Below are 9,623 nucleotides of genomic sequence, written 5' to 3' on the forward strand. Positions count from 1 at the left end.
CTCTTGGCTGGAAGGTGTGTTGTAATGGGTTACGATTAGGACTGTTGTCCATGAATGGATTGGACATTAGGAATGTCATTTTATCTCTAAAGACAATGTACATTTACACCTGCATATTTCAGTGTTTTACCCCCGTATCTGTGGAACACAATGTGCAGGAATAGAGAGAGAATAGAGAGGAGGTGAGAGAGAGAGAGAGAGAGAGAGAGAGGTGCAGCACAAGCGTGAGAGAAAGCACCACAGCAGAGCGCTCTTGAATAAAAAATCTGTCGCTATAAATAGCAAGCCGTCCTCATGGCCTCAGCACTGTTTCAGGTTTAGAAGACCTGGCTTTTCCCTCTCTTTTCCTCTTCTGATGGCTATAGCCTAGCAAAACCAGACTCCCAGTCCTTCTCATCGCCTCTTCCTTTCATTCTTGTTTTGTTCACTCGGCCCAGATCTGTCTCGTGCTGAATATGGGCTGTTTATATAATAACTGCCTGTACTTTCGTGTGTGCACGTCTCTCAGCATTATAATAAATCAAGATGCATCAGTGTCCTAAACGATGCGCCCTAATTCAACTAGCTTGATGTTGGCTCGTAAACTGACAACGATCCCATGTTTCTAGCCTCTTGTCAATTAGAAATGCAAAAGACAGGCAACAACCATAGCAACCCCCAAATTAGATAGAAGCCCATTTGGTGTCAGGTTGCGAGAGCTCATGCTGTTTTCCTGCCGATGTCTGCCAGTCTACATGTTATCCCTGTTTTTCAGCAAGACACTACATGGGCAGCTGAAGTGGCTAAAGCTAGCTGCTTATCCCTGATTGACATAATGTAGTCCATCCCCTCATATTCTGATATTGTGTATATGCGTCCTTGTCTCTGCGTTTGACCGTTAGTTTTGTTTGTTTGTTTGTGACTTTGGGGTTAGGCTCCCCAGGTAGTTTACTCTCCTGCAGCCTCACTTCTGCATACTAATTGCCAATGCGTGGGAAAACGAGTACGAAAGAGAGGAAGCACAAGAGGGGAAGGAGGAAAAAAAAATCAATAGCAACCCCTGGAGTAACTGCTGCTGTAATTGCCTTTTAAGTTGGAAGGTTCACTTTCTCATTCATCGTGTACTTTTTTTGTTCAGATTAACAAACACAGAAGAAGAAATGCTTGATAATCTCATCAGTACATTTCTCTTTGTTTGACCTTTTTGCTTCCTCAACTTCCACTGTTAGGTTTAATGCATGTTTGTGTGTGCTGAATATTTCTGGATGTTCCAGTCAATGTAATTCTATCAGTTTACTTTCCTCAGACTTGGAAGACTACAGCAATGCAAGTAGATGCAGTGGACACACAGCAGATGTCACATGCAGCTAGCAGGCTAATAGTAAAGTACACTTTCTTAAATTATCCTTAAACCAGGCTCAGACTACAGGAGTTTGAAAACAGATTTTGAAATCAGGTTGCATCATGCACATTAGCCAATGTTTAATCGCAAACATGCACACACCACAAAATTTGAAAATAATGGCGCATCACACACTACAGGATATTGCAAAGATTATCGTGTCAGAGGGAGAAATGAATATATTACGTTACCAGGTTCCTGCCCAGAATTCTCCTCTGATTGCTAGGAGGGGTGAATCTGGAATCAACGCCCAAAACTCCTGTGGTCAGAGCCCAGTGTTGGAGTCTGCATTAAGGCCGACGTGATTAAAGTCAAATGACAGTGTGCTGCAAATGAGGCCATCCCAACCTTGAATCATCCTTATGCTCAGCTGAGACTGGCAAAGACATAGGTGTCAGTAAGAAGCGTCTGAAGCCAAGAGATCACCTTTTCAAACTGAAATCAACAAGTAAATGAGTTGAGAGAAGGATGGAGAACAAGCTGTACCAAAACAAGTCTAGGAGTGGTTGTTTGTGACGTAATCAGAAGGTTGTGAGGATGGATGAAGAGAAAGAAAGAGAAGAAAAACCGTGAAGAAGGTGGGGGCAGATAATTGCTATCCTTAGGCAGGCGGAGGTATTGGGAGTGGTTGGCTTTTACAGGTAAACAGATGGCATAGCGCAGGGAGACGCTGACCTGCCACCGCTGTCAGGTCAGCTACGTGATCTAGCGACACGCTGCTGTGTGCAGTTTCTCTAATTAACACTACCTCCTAATCTGCACTAGTGCTGCAGTGTTGCCAATGCCATACACACGCACACTGTCACACATGAAATGGGTGTGTGGAGAGCAAAGCATATAATGAATTTAACAATGGCAGCACATTTCAAATACAGATAGTCAAAACCTTGTTAAGTGAACATTCAGTGTATGTCCTGAAAAGCATTTTCGTTTGCGGAAGCTGAATAATCATAATAAAGGAAAGAATCCTTTTCTGAGGACTCGTGGACTCAAACCTCTCACCTAACAGCTGAGCCTCACTGCCTACCTGAGCGGTGTGGACAGTGCAGAGTGTTTTTGTTGCTGTGCTGCCAGCCCTCCTTCTACATTGAGTGTACCTTTTTGAAAAATTCATTACAATAAAAGCCTTGTTAACTTAAATGAATGCACATGCAGGCAGTGTGGCCCGGCCGTAAGAGCGTTTTGTATGCTTTTTGAAATTTTGCTCCAAACATGTCAAGTAAGAGGTTGGCAACTGGGCATGGATCTGCACAGCTGTATTCAAATGTAGCCACATTTTACTCCTACTTAATTGAGCTTGCACATCTGTCAAATGGTCTACAGTATGCTTGTCATTTTGTGCATTTTGTGTCCACAGCCAGCAGCAGGCCTGTCATCATCCCCCTGTTTTTCTATTTTAGCACAGCGTCGTCATGGTTGGAACATTGCAGTCACCCAGTGCCTTGTGTAACGGTAATGCAGAAAGGACCGAGGCCATATTTTGTCTGTCTGTGCTGTGCTCACTTGTGCCGCTCTTTGTGCTTTTAATGCCGTCTGTGTTGATGGGTACACGAGATCTCATCCAGTGTGTGATAGAGAGATCTTGTTTGGGGTGTGTGTTTGCTCTGCAGACCCTGACCCTTGTGGGCCTGTGGGATTTGAAAGGGGACTATATTTAGCTGGCTAGGTGCATGGGGAACGAAGGAGGAGGGAGGGAGGGAGGAGAAACACTGAAGAGCAGTTGAAGGGTGATGCTTGGTTAGTAGCCGGAGCTCCGTGTTGGTTGGCTGGATGGATGTATGAATGACTGGCATGTTGCCTTCCTGCTGGCTATTCTGAAGTGCACAAGCCACATTGTGAGAGACCACACTTTGTGCTGGCCCAACAGAGACGTTCTGGCAGTTTGGCTGGCTGGATGCCTGACTTCTGGGTTAGGCCGGCCGGCTGGCTGGCAGCACTCAGTTCTCCATCACTGTTTCGGCATGGCAGCCCAGCCAGCCAGCTGTCATTAAGTGTGGCTGTGGCAAATGGAGGTGTTTGTGCACATCATAGAGGACATTGGTCACCATCTGGACACATCCAGCTGTTGGCCAGTGTATTACTTAACGTTTACTCAGGTTATAGCAAAGATCATCTTTTTCAGCATGTACATTGAAGTTTCACTCAGTCTCTTAGGGGATGTTCAGACTGAAAATAGCACTATGTAAAAAAAAAAAAAAAAACCACACACAGAAAAATAAAAGGGGGCTGTGTTGGTGTCCACAGGCACCAGTAAAGAGAGGACATATGATCTAAGAAGTCCACTTTGAGTAAAATATCCCTCAGTTTAACTAATGGGTGAGGTTGCACTGCTTTGTTGCACAGGTTAGGCCGGGGGCAACTTGTTGCCATACAACCTCATGTCAAAGGTCTTGCAATACGCTGTCACTAGCAAGTGCATTGAGCTAGATTAGGAGGGGGGCTGGGTACTTTGCTACCAGTTTTTACCATCAGATTGTAAAAAGTTGTATTGGTAGTTTTGAGGGCTCTTATTTCATCATCAATAAAGAAGCTGCACTCGGATTATGTCAGAGCAGATGGCAAAGTCAACACGGATTATGTTGCTTCCCCTTTCTGTTCTGATGCTTGAGCTGAATATTGTATGCAGGGAAACCCCTGGTTGTGCGTAATTGCATCCACTGATCCAGCCCACTGAAGATCAGTCTGCTCCTCAAGTGCTGCTGTCTTGCAATCGCTTTTTCCTTTTTAGTTGTTGCCAGTAGTTCATCCATCACACTTGACTATGCCACAGCATGTGTGTCAATCATGGCAATTGATTTAGCCTATATTGATTTACTGTCTGCAGTATTGAAGAGTGGGCAATTCACAACAGTGTTCTAGTGGAGCTAATCATTTTGTTAATAGAGCTTTGAAATGTACCTTTGTGCCACCACAGCATGCTGATGAGTTGTACGTTTTTTGAATTGAGTTTTGATAAGGACACATATTATGATGAGCTTTCCTCTTTCTTTTTTCTTGTAGATGTTGTCGGTGTTTGTCATGTTCAGGTCCAGGTCGTTAAGGAGAACGTACCTAACTGTCCCACTCTTTAATGGACCAATGTGTAGAAATTAGTTGTGTTTTTTTTTACCTTTTATAGAAGGAGCCATTTTTATCTAGAGAGGGAGAGGGTCCTCCATGTCCGCCATGTTGAACCACCCTGTTTCTACAGTAGCTCAGAATGGACAAACCAAACATCGGCTGGCTTCGTGTCTTTGGTGATGTTTTACGGGCACCGTAGTTTCTCCTACACGCTTGGAAGATGAGAGGCTTCCAGTTGGTTGCAATCTGCAACTTCACTGCTGTGCCACCAAATCCTACACAGTGGTCCTTCATGGAATACACCAGATGAGCTTTAATTTCATGGCCATATTTAGTTAAATCCAGCACAATTTAACGTAGCCTAATAATAAACACACCCAAATCCTTATGAGACTAATTATTTGGATGCCTCCAAAACTATTTAGGGAAATATTTCTTGGTGCCTTTTTCAGATGAAGTTTCAGTCCTTACATGAGAGCTACAGGACTGTGGAAGAGGGATTAAGGCCCAAGCAACTAAAGATAGGAACAGGGTGTGGGAGCTGAGGGACATGATTGTGCCTAGAACGCCAAGCCGCTTGGAACATAGGATTTCTTTCTTGCTCCAAGATACTGATCCATCCCATGAGCATCTGTATTCAGATAGGTGGCAGAGTACAAGTGAGGGTCCTTCACTGTTCAATGTTGAAGTAACAACTTCCGTGCCATGTGTAACAGATCGGACGTTAGGGCTGCAGCTATCAGTTCATTCAGTCATCAGGTATTCTAGCGACTATTACATCAAGAAATAGTTTTGCTTTATTAAAGCAGTAGTAGCTATAGAGCAATAGTAAATATACAATAGAGAAAAAAGAGGTCTTTTAAATGGTTTCCAGTGATTCCTCTATGACGCAGTGTGTTTAGTAGAGTATTGTCAAAGTGGGGTATTGGTACTGTTTTACTGAAGGATCTGATCCTTCCTCCACCTCTGGTTAGCACACCCACAGCCTAACTGCTGTGTGTTACCTGCTGAGCCTTCCCCTGTAAAAGAAGGTGGGCTTGTGGGTGACCTGTGCTGGTTTGTTGTGGGAAGTGAGTCTTTGCCGGTGTGTGAGGAGTAGTAACGTTTCTTCAGTCAGCCATAAAGTGTAAAGAGAAGTTCAGGTTGCAGTCTAATAGTTACTAAAGGGCTTTGTGTGGTGTTTGCTGCCACAGAAATTAAATAAAAAGTTTATGTTCGTGCAACATTACTGTGATGTCTTCTCGTACTCTATTGCTCGTAGACTGTGGACAGCTAGTTAGCAGCTAGGAATCAGGACCACGAATAAAAGACATTTAAACCAGAGGTACAATGTTTGGAACTGCAGAGCTGGAAGCTGCATGATATCAGATGATTGATTGCATTCTTTAATAAATAAATAAACAAAGAGATTGAAGAGTGAATATTAGCTATACAGTTGTCGCTGTCTCAGCCTGGTTGTTTTTAAATTCAGACCTGGATAAGAATTAATTAATATTTTGAATATAACTAGATCTTGTTTCTAGAGCAGCAACTCTAATGTTTACAACAGTAAAGTCACTATAAAAGCTCAATAATTAACTCACTGTAAAACAAATGTAAAATGTCAATAAAAGAAATAATACTCCTGACATCAAAATACTGAGTGTCAGTCATTCATCTTGTCTTGTGTCCTCCTCTGGTCTGAGAGTGTCCCTGCAGTTAACGCTGGTAGGGGGAGGGTCTGGTTTGTCTCAGCCAGCAGCTCAGTTGAAAACAAGAATTTGTCAGATTTTAAGATTGGTGACGAGCTAAGCTAAAAAGACGGCATACAGACAACTCTTATTTTGGTAACAATTTGCTATTACTCGTGCTAGCGCGCTGTGCTTGTGGCGAACAAAGCAGATATCACTTCTCTACAGGTTTACATGTTGAATTCTTGTTGCAATCCCACCTGTATTTCGTACCAAGCCCTTTTGTCTACCGCAACCTGCTTTTCTTCACCAGCGCCTCCACGTAAAACGACATCAGCTCGTCCCACTGCAACTCAAACCGTTCGAGTTAACCTTCACTTTGTTGCATCCGTTAAGAGTCTCCCACATGGACCTCCTCCTGATCGCCAGCCTGTGTGTTTGCTGCTGGTGTGCTGTGTGTTGTGTGTGTGTGTGTTGTGGTGTCGTGATGTGTGTCCGTGTTAGGAGCCGGTCCAACCCCAAACACAGAGAGCAGAACGCAGGGGGGGCCTGCGTCGGCCATACATAAATCCGCCGCTCTGTAGCTCCAGGGCCCGCTTCCCCGATTCTCGTTCATTCACCGCTATGTCTCCATCCAAATCGTGCATGCACGATGAAAATACGACTTATCAGTCAGCCCTACTAGGCTAGTTGTTTTGCGTTTGTTTCTCCAAAGCGTGTAATAATAATAACAACCTGTGCAAAACACAGTGCGCTGTATGGCTGTATATGCATTAAATGAAGGATGATTTTTAGTAATGGAGTTACTCAAGGAATTGTTTCAGCCGTATATGACATACTGTTTTCAAATGTGCCAGGAACTCCAGTTGCTCTTCTTATCCTCCTCCAGACTCAGTTTCCTCCTTTCACTTTATTCGAGATATCATACAACTTATTATATTGGCAAAGTTTCTGTTCAGGTTGAATCAGTTGTCAATAGCTTTCTAATCAGTCTTGATGCCTTTTAATGTTTCTTTGTGTTGTATTGCAGAAAGACAAGATTTACCATATTTGCAATGGAGCATGAAGGAGCGGGATTTGTCTTTGTGTGAGCGACGAGCAAACAGGAGGCTGGAAATGATTGTGAGATGCTTTGAGGGGGAGCAGAAATTGCTGCTGCTCCACTTCGCTCTCAAGCGGGATAGTAGAGAAAATAATAGATATTGGGTGAGAGAGACACAGCCAGAAAGAGTCAGTAACAGTGGGTGGCATTCAGTAAGTTGTGCCTGTACTACACCTGGGGCCAAGTCATTGGCCTTACAGATGTGTGACCTGGAGTAAGCTACCTAACGGGCTGATAAAATATGCATCTTAAGCTAGAGGCAGAGCCTTTCAAAGACCACCAGCTCAACAGAGAGACATTTAGAAACGGAGCGATACAGACAACTTGAGACATCCAAAGTGCAGAGGAGGGATAGGGCCAATAAAGTTGTGTGGTGGCTCTAGCTTGATTTATGCCCCTGCAGTCATTGGTGGTCCCTCCCTCAGGGCTGGAGTGAAGCATTCCAGGGAAGCCCATTGGTGGAGCTGGCTACTTATCCTCTACGCTGTCCTCATTAATGTATATTAACCACGGAGACTAGTCAATGACAGTAAAGAATCATTGAAATATGTGTTATTAGTCTGTTCATACACATGGTATTTCACTGGCTGCACAGAGCCGTTGATTAGAGTCTACAGAAACATCATGTTGAGTGTGCTGAATTGAAATGGAGTGGAAACGATGCCCAACCAGCTCTAACTGGTACTGTGCTGGTCAACACTTGAAAATAAAACAGCAAACAGAAAAGATTGGCAGTTGCCTACATGGATCAGATACAGATCAAAGTTTCTGCAGTTTGTCTATTACTTTGTCCTTGTTGACACAAGTAATCAGTATGGATGTAAGAACTTACCGAAAAATAACCCAAAATTTTGTTTTGTGTTATTGTATCGAGTTTTTGTGTTTAAATATCCAACATAGACCTAGATAGCAGTGTTTTAATCCAGTGATCTGAAGATGTACCGAGCTTGGATTGTTTTTTGGAACTGGCTGAATTGGTTTGATGTAGAGGCATGCAAGAAAAACACAACCTTTTTTACTGCTAGCTGCTTATCTGCACAGATAACTAAATTCATTCTGTGCTGCTTTTCAGCTTTCCTACTCTCCCAGGTTTTTGAACAGTTGCCTCATTTGAAGTGACTTATTGTACTTTATATGTAATGTCATTTTCTTTTGTCAAAATTAATTTAAAAAAATAGCGTTCAAGAATTGCTATGGAAGTCAAGGTATTGGTATATATTTATATATATATAAATTCTAAGACCTCTGTTCTGTGCTTTACTGCCCCATATCAGCTAAATGTAAATCTAATTGAGTCGGTAGGCAACTAAGTACTTAGAAATAATGCCCTTTGATGCATGTTGACTTCACCTTAGGGTAGTTTCTTTCTATCTGCTGAGGCCTACTTCCTTATTCTGGAAGTCTGTTCTTGTGTCTGTGGGCTCAAGCTGTTTAGTTCAAGGTTCAGTTCCACCAGATAGTTAGTCACTTCTCTGATCAGGACGAAGTGGAACAGAGCCGTCTGCAGTCAGACAGTGTGTGTGAGGGGAGTCAATGGCAATCTGCACTTTTAAATAACTAACTAATTAATTAATAATTAATAATGTGTGTGCGAATGACTCCCATTCTGGTCACTATGTAAGCCCAATACGTCTGTGCTTGTGTACATCTGCAAGCCTTGTTTGGTTGCATGTGTGTATGTTTGTTGTGTCTGTGCGATAGAGCAGTGTTGTTTGGGCTATAAGTAACCCATGAGGCTGCTGTGTGTTGTGTGCATGTGTGCTGTTTTATTCCTGTTTATCCAGCGATAAATACACCGGGCCTTGTTATTGGGGAAAGGAGGGGGGTCGTGAGAGCGAAAGGGAGAGAAAAATATGGGGGTGTTGAGGGATATGGCTGCTTTTCTCTTGGTGACAGAGCCTGTTGCCATGGAGCTGGTCCTCCCATTGGTGGAAGTCTGGTCCAATTGCTTAACAGCACAGATTGTTTCATCATTGAAGTTTTTCCTCTCTTCCTGTCTCACTAGCCACCCCTTGCTCCTCCATCTTTCTCTTTTCTCTTTTCCTCTGCTGTCTCTCTTACACTCTCCACCACTGCTCCCCTTCACCCCTCCTCACAGTAAAAGAAGCTGATAAATTACATAAGGTTTATAACGAGTGCAGGAGCTGCCACCCAGTTTCTTTTTGACACAGTTATTCATGTAACATCAGCTGCTCCAGTTGACTTTCTCAAAATCTGCTCACCGTGCTTGAGAAGACACAATAACCCCACAATCCCACATCCTGCCATTTATGTATTTATTAGAAAGCTAGGAAATGTTATGTTGAATCACGTTTCTGTCTGGTCAGATAGTTTAAAGATTAAGTTGAAGTGTTGTTTACAGTCTGCGTATTTCCGTCGCTCCCCCGCAGCACGCACTGCACACGAGTCA

At 43.2% G+C, this 9,623-nt stretch overlaps 1 protein-coding gene across 11 annotated transcripts in view; it reads left to right on the forward strand.

The window, feature by feature from the left end:
• The window catches only part of LOC118328378 (R3H domain-containing protein 2), a gene marked incomplete at its 3' end in the record, with an annotated part of 50,011 nt that overhangs the window by 7,553 nt on the left and 32,835 nt on the right, over window positions 1–9,623 (forward strand). Inside the window, 1 exon segment of one of the 11 annotated variants that reach the window (XM_035662082.1) lies at window positions 2,782–2,833. 11 annotated transcript variants of the gene reach the window in all.

The sequence above is a fragment of the Morone saxatilis genome, unplaced genomic scaffold, assembly GCF_004916995.1.
Source record: "Morone saxatilis isolate NCDOM2014 unplaced genomic scaffold, NCSU_SB_2.0 Contig18, whole genome shotgun sequence".
Taxonomy (NCBI): Eukaryota; Metazoa; Chordata; class Actinopteri; family Moronidae; genus Morone; species Morone saxatilis.